Consider the following 16,239-nt stretch of genomic DNA (forward strand, 5'->3'; position numbering starts at 1 on the left):
CAGCAGATCCACCCTCCTCCGCACAACTCTATCTATAGCCCAGGCCTCGCAACCATATAACATTGTTGGAACCACTATTCCTTCAAACTTACCCATTGAAGCTCTCCGAGATAATGTTTTCGACTTCCACACATTCTTCAATGCTCCCAGAACTTTCGCCCACTCCCGCACCCTATGATTCACTTCCGCTTCCATGTTTCCATCCGCTGCCAAATCCACTCCCAGATATCTAAAATATTTCACTTCCTCCAGTTTTTCTCCATTCAAACTTATCTCCCAAATGACTTGTCCCTCAACCCTACTGTACCTAATAAACCTTACTCTTATTCACATTTACTCTCAGCTTTCTTCTTTCACACACTTTACCAAACTCAGTCACCAGCTTCTGCAGTTTCTCACATGAATCAGCCACCAGCGCTGTATCATCAGCAAACAGCAACTGACTCACTTCCCAAGCTCTCTCATCCACAACAGACAGCATACTTGCCCCTCTTTCCAAAACTCTTGCATTCACCTCCCTAACAACCCCATCCATAAACAGATTAAACAGCCATGGAGACATCACACACCCCTGCCACAAACCTACATTCACTGAGAACCAATCACTTTCCTCTCTTCCTACACGTACACTTGCCTTACATCCTCGATTAAAACTTTTCACTGCTTCTAACAACTTGCCTCCCATACCATATATTCTTGGTATCATGCACAGAGGATCTCTATCAACTCTATCATATGCCTTCTCCAGATCCATAAAAGCTACATACAAATCCATTTGCTTTTCTAAGTATTTCTCACATAAATTCTTCAAAGCAAACACCTGATCCATGATTTCCCAGGAATACTCAACAAATTTATACCTCTGTATTTTGAGCACTCACTTTTATCGCCTTTGCCTTTGTACAATGGCACTATGCAAGCATTCCTCCAATCCTCAGGCACCTCACCATGAGTCATACATACAATGAATAACCTCACCAAACTGTCAACAATACAGTCACCCCTTTTTCGATCAATTCCACTGCAATACCATCCAATCCTGCTGCCTTGCTGGCTTTCATCTTCCGCAAAGATTTTACTACCTCTTCTCTGTTTACCAAATCATTCTCCTTAACTCTCTCACTTTGTACACCACCTCGACCAAAACATCCTATATCTGCCACTCTATCATCAACCATATTCAACAAACCTTCAAAATACTCACTCCATCTCCTTATCACATCAACACTACTTATTATCACCTCCCCATTAGCCCCCTTTATTGAAGTTCCAATTTGTTCCCTTGTCTTACACACTTTATTTACCTCCTTCCAAAACATCTTTTTATTTTATTCTCCCCAAAATTTAATGAAACTCTCTGACCCAAATTCTCATTTGAACTCTTTTTCACCTCTTGCACCTTTCTCTTGACCTCCTGCCTATTTCTTTTATATATCTCCCACTCATTTGCATTATTTCCCTGCAAAAATCGTCCAAATGCCTCTCTCTTCCCTTTCACTAATAATCTTACTTCTTCATCCCACCACTCAATACCCTTTCTAATCTGCCCACCTCCCAAGCTTCTCATGCTACAAGTATCTTTTGAACAAGCCATCACTACTTCCCTAAATACATCCCATTCCTTCCCCACTCTCCTTACCTCCTTTGTTCTCACCTTTTTCCATTCTGTACTCAGTCTCTCCTGGTACTTCCTCACACAAGTCCACTTCCAAAGCTCACTTACTCTCACCACTCCTTACACCCGAACATTCCCCTTCTTTTCTAAAAACCTCTACAAATCTTCACCTTCGCCTCCGCAATATAATGATCAGACATCCCTCCAGTAGCACCTCTCAGCACATTAACATCCAAAGTCTCTCTTTCGCGCGCCTATATATTAACACGTAATCCAATAACGTTCTCTGGCCGTCTCTCCTACTTACATGCGTGCACTTATATACATCTCTCTTTTAAACCAGGCATTCCCAATCAGCAGCCCTTTTTCAGCACATAAATTTACAGGCTCTTCACCATATCCATTTACAACACTGAACACCACATGTACACCAATTATTCCCTCAACTGCTACATTACTCACCTATGTATTTAAATCACCCATCACTATAACCCGGTCTCATGCATCAAAACTACTAACACATTCACTCAGCTGCTCCCTAAATATTTGTCTCTCATGGTCTTTCTTCTCATGCACAGGTGAATATGCACGAATGATCACCCATCTCTCTCCATCCACTTTCAGTTTTACCCATATCAATATAGAGTTTACTTTCTTACACCCTATCACATACACCCACCACTCCTGTTTCAGGAGTAGTGTTACTCCTTTCCTTGCTCTTGTCATCTCACTAACCCCTGACTCTACTCCCAAGACATTCCCAAACCACTCCTCCCCTTTAGCCTTGAGCTTCATTTCACTCAGAACCAGAGCAACTACGTTCCTTTCCTAACACATACTACCTACCTATCCCTCCATTTGTTTCATCTTGGTTACATCCACACACATTTTAGACACCCCAATCTTTGCCATCGAGGAGATGAGCACTCCCCGCGAGACTCCTTCTTCTGTTTTCCCTTTAGATAGTTAAAATACAAGGAGGGTAAAATTTCATCCCCCGGCTCCTGTCCCCTTTCGTCACCTTCTACGACACGTGAGGAATTCGTGGGAAGTATGCTCTCTTCCCCTATCCCTGGCGATGAATATATATATATATATATTTATATATATATATATATATATATATATATATATATATATATATATATATATATATATATATATATATATATATATATATATATGTATATACATACAATGTTGTATGTTTTGGACAATCAAATGTTTACCAAATGGTAAAAGGGAAGTGGATTGGGAATGTCTTGGGAGTAAATTCAGGAGCGGTGGGATTATGTGATAGTGTGTAAGAAAGTAAAATCTACATTGATTTGGGTAAAAATGAAAGTTGATATAGAGAGATGGGTGATTATTGGTGCATAGGCACCTGGGCATGAGAAGAAAGATCATGAGAGGCAAGTGTTTTGGGAGTAGCTGAATGAGTGTGTTGGTAGTTTTGATGCACGAGACCGGGTTATAGTGATGGGTAATTTGAATGCAAAGGTGAGTAATGTGGCAGTTGAGTGAATAATTGTTATACATGGGGTGTTCAGTGTTGTAAATGGAAATGGTGAAGAGCTTGTAGATTTATGTGCTGAAAAAGGACTGGGTGATTGGGAATAACTGGTTTAAAAGGAGAGATATGCATAAGAATACGTAAGAAAGTAGGAGAGATGTCCAGGGAGCGTTATTGGATTAAATGTTAATTGATCGGCGCGCAAAAGAGAGACTTTTGGATGTTAATGTGCTGAGCGGTGCAACTGGAAGGATGTCTGATCATTATCTTGCGGAGGCGAAGGAGAAGATTTGAACAGGTTTTCAGAAAAGAAGAGAGAATGTTGGGGTTAAGAGAGTGGTAAGAGTAAGTGACCCTGGGAAGGAGACTTTTGTGAGGAAGTACCAGGAGAGACTGAGTACAGAATGGAAAAAATGTGAGAACAAAGAAGGTAAGGGGAGTGGGGGAGGATTTTGATGTATTTATGTAAGCATTGAGGGCTTGCGCAAAAGATGCTTTGTGGCATGAGAAGCGTGAGAGGTGGACAGATTAGAAAGGGTAGTGAGCGGTTGGATGAAGATGTAAGATTATTAGTGAAAGAGAAGAGAGATGCATTTAGACGATTTTTGCAGGGAAAGAATGAGAATGAGTGGGAGAGGTATAAAAGAAAAAGGAAGCTTGTTAAGAGAAAGGTGCAGGAGGTGAAAAGGGGGGCAAATGAGATTTGGGTTGAGAGAGTATCATTAAATTTTAGGGAGGATAAAAAGATGTTTTGGAAGGAGATAAATAAAGTGCGTAAGACAAGGGAACAAATGGGAACTTCAGTGAAGGGGCGCAATGGGACGTGATAACAGGTAGTGGTGATGTGAGAAAGAGATGGAGTGAGTATTTTGAAGGTTTGTTGAATGTGTTTGATAATAGAGTGGCAGAAATAGTGTGTTTTGGTCGAGGTGGTGTGCAAAGTCAGAGGGTTAGGGAGGATGAGTTGGTAAACAGAGAAGAGGTAGTAAAAGCATTGCGGAAAATGAAAGCCGGCAAGGCAGCGGGTTGGGATAGTATTGTAGTGGAATTTATTAATAAAGTTGGTGACTGTATTGTTGACTGGTTGGTAAGGTTATCTAATGTATGTATGATTCATGGTGAGGTGCCTGAGAATTGGCAGAATGCTTCCATAGTGCCATTGTACAAAGGCAAAGGGGATATGAGTGAGTGCTAAAATTAAGGAGGTATAAATTTGCTGAGTATTCCTGGGAAATTATATCCGAGCATATTGATTGAGAGGGTGAAGGGATGTACAGAGAATCAGATTGGGGAAGAGCAATGTCGTTTCAGAAGTGGTAGAGGATGTGTGGATCAGGTGTTTGCTTTGAAAATTGTACGTGAGAAATACTTAGAAAAGCAAATGGATTTGTATGTAGCATATATGGATCTGGGGAAGGCATATGATAGAGTTGATAGAGATGCTCTGTAGAAGGTATTAAGATTGTATGGTGTGGAAGGCAAGTTGTTAAAAGCAGTAAAAAGTTTTTATCGAGGATGTAAGGCATGTGTACGTGTAGGAAGAGAGGAAAGTGATTGGTTCTCAGTGAATATAGGTTTGCGACAGGGGTGTGTGATGTCTCCATGGTTGTTTAATTTGTTTATGGATGGGGTTGTTAGGGAGGTGCATGCAAAAGTTTTCGAAAGAGGGGCAAGTATGCAGTCTGTTGTTAATGAGAGAGCTTGGGAAGTGAGTCAGTTGTTGTTTGCCAATGATACAGCGCTTGTGTCTGATTCATGTGAGAAACTGCAGAAGCTGGTGAATGAGTTTGGTGAAGTGTGTGAAAGAAGAAAGCTGTGAGGAAATATGAATAAGAGTAAGGTTATTAGGTACAGTAGGGTTGAGTGTCAAGTGAAATGGGAGGTAAGTTTGAATGGAGAAAAACTGGAGAAAGTGAGGTGTTTTAGATATATGGGAGTGGATTTGGCAGCGCTTGGAACCATGGAAGCGGAATTGAATCATAGGGTGGGGGAGGGGGCGAGAATTCTGGGAGCCTTGAAGAATATTTGGAAGTCGAGAACATTATCTACGAAAGAAAAAATGGGTATGTTTGAAGGAATAGTGGTTCCAAATATGTTATATGTTTGCAAGGCGTGGGCTATGGATCGAGTTGTGCGGAGGAGTGTGGATGTGCTGGAAATCAGGTGTTTAAGGACGATATGGGGTGTGAGGTGGTTGATCGAGTAAGTAATGTAAGGGTAAGAGAGACGTGTGGTAATGAAAAGAGTGTGGTTGAGGTAGCAGAAGAGGGTTTTTTGAAATGGTTTGGTCACACGGAGAGAATGAGTGAGGAAAGATTGACCAAGAGGATATATGTGTAAGAGGTGGAGGGAGCGAGGAGAAGTGGGAGACCAAATTGGAGGTGGAAAGATGGAATGAAAAAGATTTTGAGTGATCGGGGCCTGTACATGCAGGAGGGTGAAAGTCGTGCAAGGAATAGTGTGAACTGGAAAGATGAGGTACACCGGGGTCGACGTGCTGTCAATGGATTGAACCAGGGCATATGAAGCGTCTGGAATAAACCATGGAAAGTTGTGTGGGGCCTGGATGTGGCTGGGAGCTGTGTTATCGGTGCATTATTACATGACAGTTAGAGACTTAGTGTGAACGAATGGGGCCTTTGTTGTCTTTTACTAGTGCTACCTCGCACACTTGAGGGGGAAGGGGGTTATTATTTCATGTCTGGCGAGGTGGCGAAGAGAATGAATAAAGGCAGACAGTATGAATTATGTATATGTGTATATATGTATATGTATGTATATATATATATATATATATATATATATATATATATATATATATATATATATATATATATATATATATATATATATATATATATATATATATATATATATATATATATATATATATATATATATATATATATAAATATATATATATATATATATATATATATATATATATATATATATATATATATATATATATATACATATAAATGGCCCAACCCCCCCTCCATACATATGTATATACATACGTCCACACACGCAAATATACACACCTACACAGCTTTCCATGGTTTACCCCAGACGCTTCACATGCCCTGATTCAATCCACTGACAGCACGTCAACCCCGGTATACCACATCGTTCCAATTCACTCTATTCCTTGCCCTCCTTTCACCCTCCTGCATGTTCAGGCCCCGATCACACAAAATCTTTTTCACTCCATCTTTCCACCTCCAATTTGGTCTCCCTCTTCTCCTCGTTCCCTCCACCTCCGACACATATATCCTCTTGGTCAATCTTTCCTCACTCATTCTCTCCATGTGCCCAAACCACTTCAAAACACCCTCTTCTGCTCTCTCAACCACGCTCTTTTTATTTCCACACATCTCTCTTACCCTTACGTTACTCACTCGATCAAACCACCTCACACCACACATTGTCCTCAAACATCTCATTTCCAGCACATCCATCCTCCTGCGCACTACTCTATCCATAGCCCACGCCTCGCAACCATACAACATTGTTGGAACCACTATTCCTTCAAACATACCCATTTTTGCTTTCCGAGATAATGTTCTCGACTTCCACACATTCTTCAAGGCTCCCAGAATTTTCGCCCCCTCCCCTACCCTATGATCCACTTCCGCTTCCATGGTTCCATCCGCTGCCAGATCCACTCCCAGATATCTAAAACACTTCACTTCCTCCAGTTTTTCTCCATTCAATTACCTCCCAATTGACTTGACCCTCAACCCTACTTTACCTAATAACCTTGCTCTTATTCACATTTACTTTTAACTTTCTTCTTCCACACACTTTACCAAACTCAGTCACCAGCTTCTGCAGTTTCTCACATGAATCAGCCACCAGCGCTGTATCATCAGCGAACAACAACTGGCTCACTTCCCAAGCTCTCTCATCCCCAACAGACTTCATACTTGCCCCTCTTTCCAAAACTCTTGCATTTACCTCCCTAACAACCCCATCCATAAACAAATTAAACAACCATGGAGACATCACACACCCCTGCCGCAAACCTACATTCACTGAGAACCAATCACTTTCCTCTCTTCCTACACGTACACATGCCTTACATCCTCGATAAAAACTTTTCACTGCTTCTAACAACTTGCCTCCCACACCATATATTCTTAATACCTTCCACAGAGCATCTCTATCAACTCTATCATATGCCTTCTCCAGATCCATAAATGCTACATACAAATCCATTTGCTTTTCTAAGTATTTCTCACATACATTCATCAAAGCAAACACCTGATCCACACATCCTCTACCACTTCTGAAACCACATTGCTCTTCCCCAATCTGATGCTCTGTACATGCCTTCACCCTCTCAATCAATACCCTCCCATATAATTTACGAGGAATACTCAACAAACTTATACCTCTGTAATTTGAGCACTCACTCTTATCCCCTTTGCCTTTGTACAATGGCACTATGCACGCATTCCGCCAATCCTCAGGCACCTCACCATGAGTCATACATACATTAAATAACCTTACCAACCAGTCAACAATACAGTCACCCCCTTTTTTAATAAATTCCACTGCAATACCATCCAAACCTGCTGCCTTGCCGGCTTTCATCTTCAAACATATATATATATATATATATATATATATATATATATATATATATATATATATATATATATATATATATATATATATATATATATATATATATATATATATATATATATATGTATATATATATTTTTTTTTTTTTTTTGCTTTGTCGCTGTCTCCCGCGTTTGCGAGGTAGCGCAAGGAAACAGACGAAAGAAATGGCCCAACCCACCCCCATACACATGTATATACATACGTCCACACACGCAACTTACATACCTACACAGCTTTCCATGGTTTACCCCGGACGCTTCACATGCCTTGATTCAATCCACTGACAGCACGTCAACCCCGGTATACCACATCGCTCCAATTCACTCTATTCCTTGCCCTCCTTTCACCCTCCTGCATGTTCAGGCCCCGATCACACAAAATCTTTTTCACTCCATCTTTCCACCTCCAATTTGGTCTCCCTCTTCTCCTCGTTCCCTCCACCTCCGACACATATATCCTCTTGGTCAATCTTTCCTCACTCATTCTCTCCACGTGCCCAAACCATTTCAAAACACCCTCTTCTGCTCTCTCAACCACGCTCTTTTTATTTCCACACATCTCTCTTACCCTTACGTAACTTACTCGATCAAACCACCTCACACCACACATTGTCCTCAAACATCTCATTTCCAGCACATCCATCCTCCTGCGCACAACTCGATCCATAGCCCACGTCTCGCAACCATACAACATTGTTGGAACCACTATTCCTTCAAACATACCCATTTTTGCTTTCCGAGATAATGTTCTCGACTTCCACACATTCCTCAAGGCTCCCAGAATTTTCGCCCCCTCCCCCACCCTATGATCCACTTCCGCTTCCATGGTTCCATCCGCTGCCAGATCCACTCCCAGATATCTAAAACACTTCACTTCCTCCAGTTTCTCTCCATTCAAACTCATCTCCCAATTGACTTGACCCTCAACCCTACTGTACCTAATAACCTTGCTCTTATTGACATTTACTCTTAACTTTCTTCTTTCACACACTTTACCAAACTCAGTCATCAGCTTCTGCAGTTTCTCACATGAATCAGCCACCAGCGCTGTATCATCAGCGAACAACAACTGACTCACTTCCCAAGCTCTCTCATCCCCAACAGACTTCATACTTGCCCCTCTTTCCAAAACTCTTGCATTCACCTCCCTAACAACCACATACATAAACAAATTAAACAACCATGGAGACATCACACACCCCTGCCGCAAACCTACATTCACTGAGAACCAATCACTTTCCTCTCTTCCTACACGTACACATGCCTTACATCCTCGATAAAAACTTTTCACTGCTTCTAACAACTTGCCTCCCACACCATATATTCTTAATACCTTCCACAGAGCATCTCTATCAACTCTATCATATGCCTTCTCCAGATCCGTAAATGCTACCTACAAATCCATTTGCTTTTCTAAGTATTTCTCACATACATTCTTCAAAGCAAACACCTGATCCACACATCCTCTACCACTTCTGAAACCACACTGCTCTTCCCCAATCTGATGCTCTGTACATGCCTTCACCCTCTCAATCAGTACCCTCCCATATAATTTGCCAGGAATACTCAACAAACTTATACCTCTGTAATTTGAGCACTCACTCTTATCCCCTTTGCCTTTGTACAATGGCACTATGCACGCATTCCGCCAATCCTCAGTCACCTCACCCTGAGTCTTACATACATTAAATAACCTTACCAACCAGTCAACAATAGAGTCACCCCCATTTTTAATAAATTCCACTGCAATACCATCCAAACCTGCTTCCTTGCGGGCTTTCATCTTCCGCAAAGCTTTTACTACCTCTTCTCTGTTTACCAAATCATTTTCCCTATATATATATATATATATATATATATATATATATATATATATATATATATATATATATATATATATATTTTTTTTTTTTTTCTTTTTCTTTTTGCTCTGTCGCTGTCACCCGCGTTTGCGAGGTAGCGCAAGGAAACAGACGAAAGAAATGGCCCAACCCACCCCATACACATGTATATACATACGTCCACACACGCAAATATTCATAGCTACACAGCTTTCCATGGTTTACCCCAGACGCTTCACATGCGCTGATTCAATCCACTGACAGCACGTCAACCCCGGTATACCACATCGATCCAATTCACTCTATTCCTTGCCCTCCTTTCACCCTCCTGCATGTTCAGGCCCCGATCACACAAAATCTTTTTCACTCCATCTTTCCACCTCCAATTTGGTCTCCCACTTCTCCTCGTTCCCTCCACCTCCGGCATATATATCCTCTTGGTCAATCTTTCCTCACTCATTCTCTCCATGTGGCCAAACCATTTCAAAACACCCTCTTCTGCTCTCTCAACCACGCTCTTTTTATTTCCAAACATCTCTCTTACCCTTACGTTACTTACTCAATCAAACCACCTCACACCACACATTGTCCTCAAACTTCTCATTTCCAGCACATCCATCCTACTGCGCACAACTCTATCCATAGCCCACGCCTCGCAACCATACAACATTGTTGGAACCACTATTCCTTCAAACATACCCATTTTAGCTTTCCGAGATAATGTTTTCGACTTCCACACATTCTTCAAGGCTCCCAGGATTTTCGTCCCCTCCCCCACCCTATGATCCATTTCCGCTTCCATGGTTCCATCCGCTGCCAGATCCACTCCCAGATATCTAAAACACTTTACTTACTCCAGTTTTTCTCCATTTAAACTTACTTCCCAATTTACTTGACCCTCAACCCTACCCTACCTAATTACCTTGCTCTTATTCACATTTACTCCTAACTTTCTTCTTTCAAACACTTTCCCAAACTCAGTCACCAGCTTCTGCAATTTCTCACTTGAATCAGACACCAGCGCTGTATCATCAGCGAACAACAACTGACTCACTTCCCAAGCTCTCTCATCCCCAACAGACTTCATACTTGCAGCTCTTTCCAAAACTCTTGCATTCACCTCCCTAACAACCCCATCCATAAACAAATTAAACAACCATGGAGACATCACACACCCCTACCGCAAGCCTACATTCACTGAGAACCAATCACTTTCCTCTCTTCCTACACGTACACATGCCTTACATCCTCGATAAATACTTTTCACTGCTTCTAACAACTTGCCTCCCACACCATATATTCTTAATACCTTCCACAGAGCATCTCTATCAACTCTATCATATGCCTTCTCCAGATCCATAAATGCTACATACAAATCCATTTGCTTTTCTAAGTATTTCTCACATACATTCATCAAAGCAAACACCTGATCCACACATCCTCTACCACTTCTGAAACCACATTGCTCTTCCCCAATCTGATGCTCTGTACATGCCTTCACCCTCTCAATCAATACCCTCCCATATAATTTACGAGGAATACTCAACAAACTTATACCTCTGTAATTTGAGCACTCACTCTTATCCCCTTTGCCTTTGTACAATGGCACTATGCACGCATTCCGCCAATCCTCAGGCACCTCACCATGAGTCATACATACATTAAATAACCTTACCAACCAGTCAACAATACAGTCACCCCCTTTTTTAATAAATTCCACTGCAATACCATCCAAACCTGCTGCCTTGCCGGCTTTCATCTTCAAACATATATATATATATATATATATATATATATATATATATATATATATATATATATATATATATATATATATATATATATATATATATATATATATATATATATTTATATATATATATTTCTTTTTTTTTTTTGCTTTGTCGCTGTCTCCCGCGTTTGCGAGGTAGCGCAAGGAAACAGACGAAAGAAATGGCCCAACCCACCCCCATACACATGTATATACATACGTCCACACACGCAACTTACATACCTACACAGCTTTCCATGGTTTACCCCGGACGCTTCACATGCCTTGATTCAATCCACTGACAGCACGTCAACCCCGGTATACCACATCGCTCCAATTCACTCTATTCCTTGCCCTCCTTTCACCCTCCTGCATGTTCAGGCCCCGATCACACAAAATCTTTTTCACTCCATCTTTCCACCTCCAATTTGGTCTCCCTCTTCTCCTCGTTCCCTCCACCTCCGACACATACATCCTCTTGGTCAATCTTTCCTCACTCATTCTCTCCACGTGCCCAAACCATTTCAAAACACCCTCTTCTGCTCTCTCAACCACGCTCTTTTTATTTCCACACATCTCTCTTACCCTTACGTAACTTACTCAATCAAACCACCTCATACCACACATTGTCCTCAAACATCTCATTTCCAGCACATCCATCCTCCTGCGCACAACTCGATCCATAGCCCACGTCTCGCAACCATACAACATTGTTGGAACCACTATTCCTTCAAACATACCCATTTTTGCTTTCCGAGATAATGTTTTCGACTTCCACACATTCCTCAAGACTCCCAGAATTTTCGCCCCCTCCCCCACCCTATGATCCACTTCCGCTTCCATGGTTCCATCCGCTGCCAGATCCACTCCCAGATATCTAAAACACTTCACTTCCTCCAGTTTCTCTCCATTCAAACTAATCTCCCAATTGACTTGACCCTCAACCCTACGGTACCTAATAACCTTGCTCTTATTGACATTTACTCTTAACTTTCTTCTTTCACACACTTTACCAAACTCAGTCATCAGCTTCTGCAGTTTCTCACATGAATCAGCCACCAGCGCTGTATCATCAGCGAACAACAACTGACTCACTTCCCAAGCTCTCTCATCCCCAACAGACTTCATACTTGCCCCTCTTTCCAAAACTCTTGCATTCACCTCCCTAACAACCACATACATAAACAAATTAAACAACCATGGAGACATCACACACCCCTGCCGCAAACCTACATTCACTGAGAACCAATCACTTTCCTCTCTTCCTACACGTACACATGCCTTACATCCTCGATAAAAACTTTTCACTGCTTCTAACAACTTGCCTCCCACACCATATATTCTTAATACCTTCCACAGAGCATCTCTATCAACTCTATCATATGCCTTCTCCAGATCCGTAAATGCTACCTACAAATCCATTTGCTTTTCTAAGTATTTCTCACATACATTCTTCAAAGCAAACACCTGATCCACACATCCTCTACCACTTCTGAAACCACACTGCTCTTCCCCAATCTGATGCTCTGTACATGCCTTCACCCTCTCAATCAGTACCCTCCCATATAATTTGCCAGGAATACTCAACAAACTTATACCTCTGTAATTTGAGCACTCACTCTTATCCCCTTTGCCTTTGTACAATGGCACTATGCACGCATTCCGCCAATCCTCAGTCACCTCACCCTGAGTCTTACATACATTAAATAACCTTACCAACCAGTCAACAATAGAGTCACCCCCATTTTTAATAAATTCCACTGCAATACCATCCAAACCTGCTTCCTTGCGGGCTTTCATCTTCCGCAAAGCTTTTACTACCTCTTCTCTGTTTACCAAATCATTTTCCCTATATATATATATATATATATATATATATATATATATATATATATATATATATATATATATATATATTTTTTTTTTTTTTCTTTTTTTTTTTTGCTCTGTCGCTGTCACCCGCGTTTGCGAGGTAGCGCAAGGAAACAGACGAAAGAAACGGCCCAACCCACCCCATACACATGTATATACATACGTCAACACACGCAAATATTCATAGCTACACAGCTTTCCATGGTTTACCCCAGACGCTTCGCATGCGCTGATTCAATCCACTGACAGCACGTCAACCCCGGTATACCACATCGATCCAATTCACTCTATTCCTTGCCCTCCTTTCACCCTCCTGCATGTTCAGGCCCCGATCACACAAAATCTTTTTCACTCCATCTTTCCACCTCCAATTTGGTCTCCCACTTCTCCTCGTTCCCTCCACCTCCGACATATATATCCTCTTGGTCAATCTTTCCTCACTCATTCTCTCCATGTGGCCAAACCATTTCAAAACACCCTCTTCTGCTCTCTCAACCACGCTCTTTTCATTTCCAAACATCTCTCTTACCCTTACGTTACTTACTCAATCAAACCACCTCACACCACACATTGTCCTCAAACTTCTCATTTCCAGCACATCCATCCTACTGCGCACAACTCTATCCATAGCCCACGCCTCGCAACCATACAACATTGTTGGAACCACTATTCCTTCAAACATACCCATTTTAGCTTTCCGAGATAATGTTTTCGACTTCCACACATTCTTCAAGGCTCCCAGGATTTTCGTCCCCTCCCCCACCCTATGATCCATTTCCGCTTCCATGGTTCCATCCGCTGCCAGATCCACTCCCAGATATCTAAAACACTTTACTTACTCCAGTTTTTCTCCATTTAAACTTACTTCCCAATTTACTTGACCCTCAACCCTACCCTACCTAATTACCTTGCTCTTATTCACATTTACTCCTAACTTTCTTCTTTCAAACACTTTCCCAAACTCAGTCACCAGCTTCTGCAATTTCTCACTTGAATCAGACACCAGCGCTGTATCATCAGCGAACAACAACTGACTCACTTCCCAAGCTCTCTCATCCCCAACAGACTTCATACTTGCAGCTCTTTCCAAAACTCTTGCATTCACCTCCCTAACAACCCCATCCATAAACAAATTAAACAACCATGGAGACATCACACACCCCTACCGCAAGCCTACATTCACTGAGAACCAATCACTTTCCTCTCTTCCTACACGTACACATGCTTACATAATCGATGAAAACTTTTCACTGCTTCTAACAACTTGCCTCCCACACCATATATTCTTAATACCTTCTACAGAGCATCTCTATCAACTCTATCATATGCCTTCTCCAGATCCATAAATGCTACATACAAATCCATTTGCTTTTCTAAGTATTTCTCACATACATTCTTCAAAGCAAACACCTGATCTACACATCCTCTACCACTTATGAAACCACACTGCCCTTCCCCAATCTGATGCTCTGTACATGCCTTCACGCTCTCAATCAATACCCTCCCATATAATTTACCAGGAATACTCAACAAACTTATACCTCTGTAATTTGAGCACTCACTCATATCCCCTTTGCCTTTGTACAATGGCACTATGCACGCATTCCGCAATCCTCAGGCACCTCACCATGAGTCATACATTCATTATATAACCTTACCAACAAGTCAATAATACAGTCACCCCCTTTTTTAATAAATTCCACTGCAATACCATCCAAACCTGCTGCCTTGCCGGCTTTCATCTTCCGCAAAGCTTTTACTACCTCTTCTCTGTTTATCAAATCATTTTCCCTTACCCTCTCACTTTGCACACCACCTTGACCAAAACACCCTATATCTGCCACTCTATCATCAAACACATTCAACAAACCTTCAAAATACTCACTCCATCTCCTTCTCACATCAGCACTACTTGTTATCACCTCCCCATTTGCGCCCTTCACTGAAGTTCCCATTTGCTCCCTTGTCTTACGCATTTTATTTACCTCCTTCCAAAAAATCTTTTTATTCTCCCTAAAATTTAATGATACTCTCTCACCCCAACTCTCATTTGCCCTCTTTTTCACCTCTTGCACCTTTCTCTTGACCTCCTGTCTCTTTCTTTTATACATCTCCCACTCAATTCCATTTTTTCCCTGCAAAAATCGTCCAAATGCCTCTCTCTTCTCTTTCACTAATAATCTTACTTCTTCATCCCACCACTCACTACCTTTTCTAATCAACCCACCTCCCACTCTTCTCATGCCAGAAGCATCTTTTGCACAATCCATCACTGATTCCCTAAATACATACCACTCCTCCCCCACTCCCCTTACTTCAATTGTTCTCACCTTTTTCCATTCTGTACGCAGTCTCTCCTGATACTTCCTCACACAAGTCTCCTTCCCAAGCTCACTTACTCTCACCACCCTCTTCACCCAACATTCACTCTTCTTTTCTGAAAACCCATACAAATCTTCACCCTAGCCTCCACAAGATAATGATCAGACATCCCTCCAGTTGCACCTCTCAGCACATTAACATCCAAAAGTCTCTCTTTCGCGCGCCTGTCAATTAACACGTAATCCAATAACGCTCTCTGGCCAACTCTCCTACTTACATACGTATACTTATGTATATCTCGCTTTTTAAACCAGGTATTCCCAATCACCAGTCCTTTTTCAGCACATAAATCCAAAAGCTCTTCACCATTTCCATTTACAACACTGAACAGCCCATGTATACCAATTATTCCGTCAACTGCCACATTCCTCACCTTTGCATTCAAATCACCCATCACTATAACCCGGTCTCGTGCATCAAAAACACTAACACAGTCATTCAGCTGCTCCCAAAACACTTGCCTCTCATGATCTTTCTTCTCATACCCAGGTGCATATGCACCAATAATCGCCCATCTCTCTCTATCAACTTTCAGTTTTACCCATATTAATCGAGAATTTACTTTCTTACATTCTATCACATACTCCCACAATTCCTGTTTCAGGAGTACT

This window comes from Panulirus ornatus, chromosome 69 (assembly GCF_036320965.1).
Source record: "Panulirus ornatus isolate Po-2019 chromosome 69, ASM3632096v1, whole genome shotgun sequence".
Lineage (NCBI taxonomy): Eukaryota > Metazoa > Arthropoda > Malacostraca > Decapoda > Palinuridae > Panulirus > Panulirus ornatus.